This window comes from Malania oleifera, chromosome 5 (genome assembly GCF_029873635.1).
Source record: "Malania oleifera isolate guangnan ecotype guangnan chromosome 5, ASM2987363v1, whole genome shotgun sequence".
Lineage (NCBI taxonomy): Eukaryota > Viridiplantae > Streptophyta > Magnoliopsida > Santalales > Ximeniaceae > Malania > Malania oleifera.
The window spans coordinates 98711878-98724706 of NC_080421.1; positions in this window are offsets into that span (position 1 = coordinate 98711878).

Consider the following 12829-nt stretch of genomic DNA (forward strand, 5'->3'; position numbering starts at 1 on the left):
TTTCACCTAATGATACCGTAACCGTAGATCAATCTTCGAAAAGACCCACGTTCCCTGCAACTGGTCAAACAGATCATCTATACGAGGCAATGGGTATTGGTTCTTCACTTTTACCTTTTTGATTTCACGGTAATCAATGCACATCCGCATCAACCCGTCTTTCTTCTTCACAAACAATACTGGAGCTCCTAAGGGCAAAACACTAGGTCTAATAAAGCCCTTGTCCAATAATTCTTGTAACTACTCCTTCAACTCTCTAAGTTCAGCTGGAACCATCTGGTATGGAGCTTTAGAAATCGGCACTTTACCTGGCAGCAAATCAATAGCGAACTCTACTGCCCGATCAGGAAGCAAATCGGGTAAGTCTTCCGGGAATACATCTAGAAATTTGTTAACCACTCAAATATCTTCAAGTTCCAAATCATCCCGAGGTGGTTCCTTTACACAAGCTAGGTACCTCTGACAACCCTCCAAGAGTAACCTTCTTGCATATAGCTGATAGAATCTATGGCGTCACACACACACATGATCCCACAAACTCATACTCCTGCTCCCCAAGAGGTTTGAACACTACTACGTTCCTACGACAATCAATCACTGCATAGCTAGAGAATAACCAATCCATACCCAGTATGACGTCAAATCCACACATGTCGTACACTACTAGGCTCCCCGGTAGAAGCCTTCTTTGAACAACCACTAGGCAGTTTCCTAACATCTTACTACAGATCATTACATTCCCAGTCGGTGTAGCCATAGACAACCACTCATCCATCACTTGGGTTTCAACCCCATAGAGTTTCATAAAACTAGCAGATATAAATGAAAGGGTTGATCCTGAATCAAATAAAACAACAACTCTATTCGAAAGCAATAACATGGTACCTGTCACCACATTCCCAACGTGTTCCGCATCTTCTGGAGTAAGAGAGTACACCCTCGCCGAAGCCATGTTTTCTTGATAGTTTCCCCGAGGCATCTGATTACTCCCACGGTTCTGGCTCTATGCATGCATATCGCTCCTTGGTGCCTGACAGTTTTGGGATATGTGGCCCGGCTTGCCACATTTATAGCAGTTACCCCAGAACGGCTAACATTCACCGTCATGCCATTTACGACATCTGGTGCATGGTACGGAAGACGGATCCCCCTACCAACCTTGCCATTTGGTATTATGGTGATAACCCGAACTATAATTCTTCTTCTTCTTCTTCCACTGTCCCCATCAAGGATCAGTCTGAGAACCCAAAGATACTGGCCTCTTCTTCTATTCTTGTACCACCTCATCCCCCTGGAGGTCAACGTCGACTATAGTGGCTTTATCCACCAAAACAGAAAATTCTCGAATCTGCAGCATACCTACAAGCCTACAAATTTCCTTCCTTAGACCCTTCTCGAACCTCCGAGTATTCTCATACTTGTTCAAGATCAAATACGACGCAAAATGAGATAGCTCAATATATCACGCGGCATATCTCTGCACCGTTAGGGTTCCTTGAGTCAAGCTCGAGAACGCATCAGTCTTCGTATCACGAGTGGAAGCCGGTAAGTATCTCTCGAAAAATACCTCCTTGAAGCGGCTCCAAGTCATACCAGATGGACTAGCTCTCTACTTCTCAAGTAGACTCGCCGTCGTCCACCATATTTCTACTTCTCTTGCCAGCTGAAAGGTAGAATAGAGAACCTTCTGCTAGTTAGTGCAGTGCAGAACTTCCAATATCTTCTCAGTCGTTTGCACAGGGTTCTCTGCTACTATCACATTGAGTCCTCCCATGAACGTCGGATGGTGTATGCGGGTGAACCTCTATGGTACAACCCATAGCAGTAGGAGAGTGCTCATGTCTCCTAACACTCCACCCGATCTCCTGCATAACATGCCTCATCAAATCCTGAGGCATGGAAAGAGACCCATCACTCGCAGTCCCCTCGGAACTACTTTCCAAGTTGTTATCCTTGGGCTCCATTCTGAAAATAGGATAGGAATCAGCTAGACTTCTTATATCATACACAATTAACACAATGATTGAAAGCTAATGGTTTATTATGGTTTTACTAAAATTGTCATTCCAGGAAAAATACAGAACACCACCAATGAGTCCCCGTCTAGCAACAAAACAACCCTTGACCTACTCTACCCATTTCCTACATCCTATACTCTAGTATGTACATAGAGTTACGCCTAACCAAGTCTACAAGACCTAACAACCTGGTTTTGCTCTAATACCAAGCTATCACGCCTTGAAACCGCAGATGGGTCCCAAGTGTGAATATAGTAACCTAACTTGTCTCTGTATCATTTGAAACATACATGATACTATACTAAATGAGAGTCCGACCTCGTGGGGTATACGTAAACCTTATAAAAAATTACATTCATATCCATACACATAAAATACCCAGCGGAAATGTTCTTTCTATACATACATCATACCATACCAAACTTTATACATAACTGGAATATACGTTCCCAAAATGCAGTACATACTCTGGGTGTTTGCAAAAACCCAACACTGACAACCCAGTTACAAAGCCTAAAATTACACAGGTACTAAACATGGCTAACCGACACCCACCTTTTCGGATGCTAGAATGCTAGTTTCAGCTACCCGAAGGACTTGAACAACATTTGAATATTCGGGGCGAGATGCCTCTGAGTAAGGAAGAAAGTAGGTTATATCATTTTGTGGCATACAAGTGTTATTTCAACATAAAACATAACACAATACAGTTCCATTATTTTCACAATTTAGTTCCAGTACATACGATACCAAATATACGGTCAGTGTCGTCACACTCAAGAACACGATACCTTGCAATAACCGAAGCCTCACAGTGATATCATTTCCAGTACAGTGTCCACTCACACCCATCGGTGACTAGCTAGAACAAATTGGTGATAGTTCACACCCTCGGATATAGAGCCGAACACTCTCGCCCACAGTAATTAGCCGAGGCATGGCAGCAGCATACGTTAATTAGCCGCTTCTAGCTGCTTTACAAAACCTAGAACAATTTTTGAACACATGTTCCTATACTCATCAGCATACGGGTAATTAGATGCCCCTAACTATTTTACAAAACCTAGAACATTTTACATGCAACGGTTCATTCCACACTTATTTGAGCGTACACAAATCATATCATTTTCAGTTCAAGAAATACAATTTAATACAAATATAGGTACGATCATCTCAACACTACAGTTTTATACAACATATGATTTCCCAATAGAAATAGAGATGATACCCAAAACCCCCAATTTTCTAAAAAATTGTAAACTAAAAATCCCTCATTTTCACCCGATAGATTTTCCCAACTAAGTAGCCAAAAATACATGTTAACTCTATGAGTCCAATCCTGTTTTGATAATGACAAATCACTTCGTATTTGATATGTTCATTGAGATTGTGAACATGGCCTATATTAAGCATGCACGGAAGGATAACAAGTTATGAAGGTCATAAAGAATAAAGCATACATATCTGGGCAAGATTCATGAAACTCAAAGAGTGCAAGAATGAAGATGCAAGTGACAAGTTCAAGAATGTCATGGGAATGGGTACTTAGAACTCATGTATTTACATTTTCAAATGACTTAATTTGAGGCTCAACATATACTTTAGAATGACTTTAGGACTCATGCATTTCATGAATATCATTAGGGGACTTTCATAGACTTAGAAATATTTTTAAAAACCTAGAAAGTATTTTTATAAAAGACCTAAGAAAGAAAGCAAAGCATATTTTTAAACTAGAAAAGAAAATTTCAGAAAATAGGGACTTCAGTAGCCTGAAGTTAAATATCATTCGCCTAAAGAATTTCCTCAGGAGACCGAAAATTAAGTTCAGTCACCTAAAGAATTAATGGTGAAACACAGAACCTGGCCGAGGCATTCTGGTCGCCTGAACATGGCACTTCAGTCGCCTGAACTCGTCACTTCAGGAGCCTGAACCCAACTTCATGCGCCTGACCTTGTATCCAGGTTGATTTTTTGAAGCACTAAGGAACTTCAGTCACTTGGGCCTTCGACCTCAGTCACCTGAACTTGTGGGAAAAGTTAAAAATTTTAATTTTTATTAAGAGAACTCGCGAGATATTTTTTCTTCCAATGGTTGAGATTGATTCTAAGGGTAAGACACCTATATATTGAACATATAAACCCTAGTAAGTAAGCTAAGATCATTGAGAATAGAGGATAAAAAACTGTTGGCATTTGCTTGAGGAGATTGAACATTTAGCTCAACTTGAACACACTGCTGAAACTTTAGATTGGGATTTCAAGTTCTTCCATCGAATCTGAGCTAAGGCTACCTCGTTTTTCAAAAGACTATCTACCAATCATTGTGCACTTCTTTTTGGTATTGAGGTTTGGTGTATCAATTTGCACATTCATGTTTATTCTCATAAGAGTTTTTCATATATACTAATTTGCTTATTGATATATATATCTTTCAAAGAACTTTTCATCTCTAAATCAATTATTGAACATAAGCTGAGTAATTTATCTTAAGTGCATTTATTTATAGGTTATTTAAATAAGATCACTACTCAAGAAAGGTTTGCCATAGGTTAACCAGTTTTGATTCAAGTGTGTGTTCAGTAAGGATTTATTTACTTTTTTATTTTTGAATATATTAAAACACTTGATTGAATATCCTTAGTGTTCAAAATTGTTTATTTTATTGAGGGATATCCTCTGGAAAACAGTATATTCAGTTTGTGATCTTTGAAAATCATATTATATATACATACGCATTGACATATTACAAAGATCATTGTGTGGTTGAATATTTGAGAGAAAGTTGTTGATTTTGATTGATCTAATATTCAAGACAAAGTTTTTGAATAAGTTCACAATAGATTTTCATGCATTTTCGCAAAGTGAACTAGAACCCTAATATTCCCCAAAGTGTTTAAATATATTATTACATGGAAGTTTGGTCAAAAGAAAAAAAGGGAATTGGTTGTTGAAGCATATATCTTTCATTAAATGATTGTATTGTTTCATACATTTTGAGTTTCAAGTTTCATCATATGATTATGTATTAGGAATTTGAATTGTACTCACTAGCTTTTGTTGGAAGCTACTTCGAGTGTTTTACAGATTTCACTGTATTCACGGTTCAGGTTGTGAATTAGGTTTGAGGAGAGAGTTGTATCTCTTGTAAGTAGCGAAGTAGGAGGAAGTTGTACCCCTTGTAAGTAGCAGATTGTAAGGAAAGCTCAATCCCAATTTAAGGAGCAGGGATTATAGTGGAATCCTTGAGTGGGTTACTCAAGGTGAGGACATAGGTCGGGTTGGCTGAACCTCATAAAAATTGTGTTTGCATTCTCTCTTCCTTTATCTTTTAAATTCCCACAATGCACTTCACTATTTACACTGCATGTATGTTTGTTGAATAATCTCACTCAAACTTGATAAGTAATTGATTAAAATTAGACATAGGGACTAATTGGTGAATAAGTTTCAAAGAATTTTTCAAATATCCAATTCACCCCCCTCTTGGGATTTCACCTAAATCAACAATACATACGATCGTAAACTATAGGTTTACTGATCCCGATTTCAAAAATAACTAATATAAACAAAATCCCCTTACCTTTTACCGAATACCACCAACCTGAACTCTATGGCTCCAAAACTACGAACTGAGTTTCCAAAACCTAAACATCCAAGAACTATACTTCACTATAACTCTTACTACTACAATATATACCGAAATGAAACTGAAATCAGACCTTTACCTCGGTTTTGGGTACAAACCTGAAAATCCTTGAAATGAATTTATGATCTGCTATAAACGTAAAGATTCCCCTCCCGATCCACGTGGTAATGTTGGATCGTTGATTCTGGTAACTGACGGCCTAAAATCCTAGAGAGGGTGAGAAGGAGGATTTGAGTTTTAGAGAGAGAGAGAGAGAGAGAGAGGTTTGGGTTTCTTAACCATTAAGCAAGTGAAAAAGATATTTATAAACAAGTTGAGCCAGCCAGACTCGTCGACGAGACGGCGTCCTCGTCGATAGGCCACAGAAGGAAGTTCATCAACGCCAAGGTGACCTTGTTGACGAGCCTGAGATTTCAGGATTTCCCAAAATCTCTCGGCATCTCTTTGTCAACGAGCTACTGAATCTTGTCGCCGAGCTAAACAAGAGGCTTCGTCGACAAGCAAAGAAGCCTCGTTGACGAGCCCTGCAGATTTTTGCCTTTTAAACTTCCTTTCTCTTTTCCTCATTTATTTAATACACCTTTCTAGGGTCGGGTTCTTACAACATAAGCATGATCGACTACTGAATATCCACATACTATCTGAGTTATGTGGTTGCACTCTAAACTAAAAATAGCTATAGTACCGTGCTCTGCTAATTGAATCTGGTTCATCAGGGTCTGAGTATCAGGGTGTTATGGTTCTGAAATCATGATATTCTAAAATTGCTAAAAATATATGTTTTTGTACATATATTGCAAATCATGTTTCTAAATATAATGTATAATTTCTATCTATATATATATACTAAAAATTCAACATTCTATAAAACTTATATATCTCATGATATTTTCTGCTAATAAAATGTAAAACATGATATTTGTAACTATATAAATATTGTACTATTTTGTTTCTAGCTCATGCCACACAATTAAATAATTGGATTCACATGCTTGAAAATCTGTATTTTCTATTATACTAACATTTTATAATCTGAATAATAATCTGGTAAAAAGTATATTTTATATCGAAAACCATACTAAAATCTCCTAACATAGCATATTTCCCTTACCTGACTATTTAAACACTAACTGCTATTTAGAGTCTCACACATGCGACATTTTTAACTTCAACATCCTGAGATAATACACATATAATTTCCTAATCAAACAACTAAATTCACCTAAATAATTATTGCATACATGCTTCCCTAATCCACATATGCTCAATTCCTAAACAACAATCCATATATCATTTTACCTGCGTTCCTGAAATACCACCCACTAGGGTTCTCAACCCTTGCCTGTAGGGTCCCAAAACACCCTATTCCTGAAAATATAATACCCTCATCTTACTTCAAAAAACTCCAGTATATTTGCATATAATACATAATCTGGCCTCACATGAACTGAGTAATACTGAAAATATTCAAATAATCTACTTACCACGAAATTGGGATGGTGCCCGAGTTGGCCTAACCAACCAATTACTTGAACTTTACAAATCACTACTATACCCCACTAAACAGGTATGGGTATTTCTTTCTGATTTCCTCTTCAAGTTCCCAATAAGCTTCTTCCATCGCGTGATTCCTCCATAGGACATTTACTAGTGGTATTTTCTTACTGCGCAACTCTTGTTCCTTCCTGTCCAAGATCTGAATTGGAGCTTCTTTATATGCCAAAGCATCACTGAATTCTAATTATGCATAACTGATGACATGGGTAGGATCTGAGACTTATTTCCTTAACATAGAAACATAAAATACGTCATGTATTTTGAACAACACTGGTTGTAAAGCTAGCGGATAGGCAACTGACATAACCTTCTTAGGTATCTCAAATAGGCCAATAAACCTAGGGCTCAACTTCCCCTTTCTTCCAAACCTTATGACTCCCTTTAATGGTGCTATTTTCAAAAACACATGGTCGCCCACTTTAAATTCCAATTCCTAGCAGCGAGTATCTGTGTAGCTTTTCTGTCGACTCTAAGTTGCACTGATTCTATGTCGATTAAGTTGGACTTTATTGTACTTCTGCTGCACTATTTTTTGCCCCAAAATTCGTCTCTCACCTAAATCATCCCACTATAAAGGAGAACGACACCTCCTACCATAAAGCATCTTGTAACGTGTCATGCCGATGCTGGCTTGATAGCTGTTATTGTAGGAAAATTCAACCAGCGGCATATACTAGGTCCAGCTACCCCAAAATCCAATACGCACACTCGCAGCATATCCTCAAGTACCTAGATCGTTCTCTTTATCTGACCATCTATCTAAGGATAGAAAGCAGTGTTGAATGTTAATTGAGACCCCAAAGCCTCTTACAAGCTCTTCCAAAACCGTGATGTAAAACATGGGTTACGGTCCAAGACTATAGCTACCGGCACTCCATAGGGTCGAACAATCTCTTAAATGTAGACCTCTGCCAATCTGTTCATAGGGTAGCTAACTTTAATAGGTAGGAAGTGAGCTGTTTTCATCAGTCGATCGACGACTACCCAGATAGCATTTTGACCATGCCACAGTAGCCTAATGACGAAATCCATGGATATGTGGTCCCATTTCCACTCAAGAATGTAAAGTGGTTGCAACTGCCCTACCGGCCTCTGGTGCTCAACCTTAACCTACTGGCACGTCAAGCACTACTACACAAATTTGGCGATCTCCCTCTTCATGTCACTCCACCATAAATACTCTCGCAGATCTCTATACATTTTTGTACTGTCAAGATGAACCGTGTATAGAGATTTGTGAGCCTTCTATAGAATCATTCTCCTAACATTATCATTTGCAGGCACACACAATCTGGTGCGAAACCTCAGAGCCCTGTCATCAGAAATGTTAAACTCCTATCATTGACTATCTCGTACTTTGGCTATTACCTCTGCTAATTCTGGGTCCTCTTTTTTAGCAGCTTTAATCTTTTCATATAGCGTAAGTTGCATAACTAGGCTGGCAATAAATGTCTAATGACCATCCTCCACTAACTCCACGCCGAGCCTTTCCAAGTCCATCTGAATCGGGTGCTGAATTACTACTACTAATTGCATTGTAGCCTCTAATTTACAACTCAGTGCATCAGCCACCACATTTACTTTACCTAGGTGGTAGCTAATGCTACAATCAAAATCCTTGATGAGCTCTAACCATCTCTCTTGCCTCATATTCAACTATTTTTGAATATTTTAAATTTTTGTGATCAAAGAATATCTCGCATCTCTCACCATACAAGTAATACCTCAAAATCTTTAGTGTTTGCACCACTGCAGCCAATTCCAGATCGTGGGTAGGGTAGTTCTTTTCATATTCTTTCAATTGTCGGGAGGCATAAGCTAAAACCCTACCATGTTGCATCAACACAAAACCTAGCCCTTTCAAAGATGCGTTACTGTAAATTACATAGTCATCACCTCCAGATGGAATCGTCAGTACTGGTGCAGTGACAAGTTGCTGTTTTAATTCCTAGAAACTCTGCTCACATTCATCATCCCATGCAAATCTGACATTCTTCTTGGTCAGTTGCGTCAAAGGCCCTGATAATCCTGAGAATCCCTCTACAAATTGATGGTAATATCCCATCAGTCCTAAGAAGCTCCTAATCTCCTGAACATTCCTCGGCATTTCCCAATTCTCCATTGCTTATATTTTACTGGGATCCACTAAAATTTCATCCCTGTTAGCTTTGGTTCAATCCCAAGAGGGAGGGTGAATTAGTATTTTAAAATTTATTGCCTTAAGACAAACCACTAAGAACAGTATTACAGAAGCTTAAGGTCAATCTAGTGCATGTAAAATAAATCAATGTAAATATACAATGGAATTTAAACTACAATAAACGTTTAACCAGACATGCACAATAAAGCAATAAAAGAGATGACACCCAGAAATGTTATCGAGGTTCGGCCAAATTGCCTACGTCCCCGCCTTGGCCAACAAGCACAAGGATTACCACTATAGGCTCACTTAATGGGTGGAGCGGCACCTAAACAACTAGGTCAAATTAACACAGGTATGACCTTAACCTTAACCAAGTCAATTAGCGGGGCTGACCTCAACCTACATGTCTTAACAAGACGACGCACCTAGCTTTCCTAACCGGGTCTAAGCCAAGATATTTGATCTTATGTCAAGATAATATTATCAATCAAAAGGTGCAATAACAAAGATCTTCACAAGCAAAATATCCCAAAAGTATTTTTCTCAAAAATAAGCACACAGGATATTTGAGAATGGTTCGTAAAAATTTATTTCAACAACAAGAAGCAATACGAACTTGAGTATTGCAATGGTTATGCAAAACTCACAAGCTCTACGAAGTTTTCCTACGGAAGACTTATTAATGAAGTCTCCTAGAAAAACTTCAAGCTTATTCTCGGATAAAAATATATATCAAAGATTCTAAAACTAGCGAGAGTGTAAGCTTTACTAGATACTCACAATAGCACTCTTACTTAGCAAGATTTTCAATGAGGATGAGTAAGAATGAAGAAATAAGGCTTGGATGTGAGAAATAGAGCTTTTGAGAATCAGAGGATTTTTTGCTAATTGTTTTTCTAATCTTCTTGCTAATTTTTGCAAATGAAGCACTATATATAGAGATAGAAAAAATTATAGCCGTTAGGACATATAGGGTATTATTAATATAGTTTTAAACCAATTCAACCCCAATTAACCTTGTTTTAAAAAGTTAACTGCGGTAAAAAATATGGGGCAACCCGAGAGGTCCGGTCGACCAAAACAAGTTTGCTCTACCAGGTCTCATATGGTTCGGTCTACCAGGGGACTTTTGAACTGAGGTCTTGGTCGACCAGGAGAAAAAGATTTCTCAATTTTTTGAGGTTCGGTCGGCCAAGCCATTTTGAACTGGCTGGTTCGGTCGACCAGACCGCTAGGAGTTCTCCTAAGGACCCTTCGGTCGACTAGGTAGTTGGAGTACAAAAAGGGTCGGTCGACCAGATGGTCAAACTTTTGACCCCAGGGGGTTTCGGTCGACCAGAGCCTTTTGAACTACCTGGTTCGGTCGACCAGGTGGTCAAATGTTGACCAAGAAGGGTTTCGGTCGACCAGGGATCTGTGAACAAACTGGTTCGATCGACCAAATGGTCAAACTTTGACCTAGGGAGGTTTCGATCGACCGGGGATTTTGAATTATAACAGTTTGGTCAACCGTACTGTGGTCAAGCGGTTGACCAGGTCCGACTTCGGTCGACTAAGAGTATTTGTACTGTGAAGTACGGTCGACCGAAAGTACCCATTTAGAGCATTTTGGTCCCATTTAATCATGCAAACACCCTATTTAAATGACCATTCAAATATATGCATGAGTGAGTGTCCTAGGGTCATTCCTAGGCCTTTTTCAAGACACCGAAAAAATTCGGTGTCGGTCGACCGAAGTCGACTGAAGAGTGTTCCCTAAAGTCCATCTATGGTCTTGAGCTTATCAATCCTTCCATGTAGGTAAGGCATTAATTATTACAGACCATATTTTCCTAATTACTATTACAGACCCAAATGAATAATTAAATTACAATACAACATAAATAGGGTCTTCAGGTCTTCACTTCATGTGTCGTGTGCATGCACCATATTATACGTTCGATCGGTCCTACACACAAACTCATCAAACCATTAAATACCATATTTGTCATAATCAAAACAAGGTATAACCCATAGGGTTAACAATCCCCTAATATAACATGCCCCAGAAACGCAACTTTCTCTAACCAGAATTCACATTTACGAAATTGGGCATACAACTTATTTTCCCCGAGCATCTGAAGTACCATCCGTAAGTGTATTTCATGCTCCTCAAAACTCCTCAAGTAGACCAGTATATCATCAATGAAAACCAAAATGAACTGGTCTAAATATTGATGAAATACCCAATTCATTAAATCCATAGATACTACTAGTAGATTAGTCAACCCGAACGACGTCACCAAAAACTCATAGTGCCCGTACCTAGTTCAAAATGTTGTCTTTGATATGTCCTCTGCCTTGGATTTTACTTGGTGATAGCCTGATCTGAGATCGATCTTAGAATAGACCCGTGTACCCTGAAGCTAATCAAATAAATCATCTATACAGGGTAGAAGATATTTTTTTTTAATGGTTACCTTGTTTGTCTCCATGTAATCTATGCACATCCTCACAGAACTATTTTTCTTCTTTACGAATAACACTAGTGCTCCCCAGGGTGATACACTAGGTCTGATAAACCCTTTATTCAATAGATCCTGTAACTGGTCTTTTAATTCTCCCAATTCAGATGGAACCATTTGGTAAGGAGCCTTAGAGATCGACATTGTCCCTGAAGGTAAATCTATAGCAAAATCTACCTCGCGATTAGAAGGCAACTCGGGTAGGTCTTTTGGAAACACATCTAGAAATTCCCCTACCATTGGTGTACTGTCAAGCTTCGATCCATTTTCTGACACCTCTTTTACAAAAGCCATAAACCCCTGACCTCCGTCCAAGAGTAGTCTACTTGCCTGCATGGCTGACACTAACTGTGGCGAGGCATGCACATGTGTACCAAAAAATTTGTATTCTTGCTCACCAGGGGTTCTAAAAATTACTTCTTTCTAATGGCAATCAATATTGGCGTGATTAGCTGCCATCCAATCCATACCCAATATTACATCAAACCCCTGCACATCTAATATCACAAGATCAGCTGGTAATACTTTTCCTTGAATGGCCACTAGAAAATTTCTAAGTACCTTCCTACATATCACAGTAGATCCAGTCCGCATGGCTACACCCAACTCAAAATCTAACAATCGTGCTTTAGTTCCATTTAACTTAGCATACCCCAATGAGACAAAAGAATGGGTGGCACTTGTGTCAAATAAAACAATAGCTTGTAACGAAAAAGTAGTAAGGATACCTGTAACAACGTCTCTAACTGCCTCAGTGTCTCCTGGTGTGAACGCATAAACCTTCGTTGGAGCTACATTCCTCTGCTAGACTCCCCAGTAGGGTTTGGGAGCTAGGACGTGGATCGACAGTCCTGGGCATGCTCGTGCCATGTGGTCGGGTCTCCCAAAATAATAACAGACATCTCTTCTAGCCTGGCACTCTCCTAGATGTCTCCTTGTGCACGTCTAACACACAGAG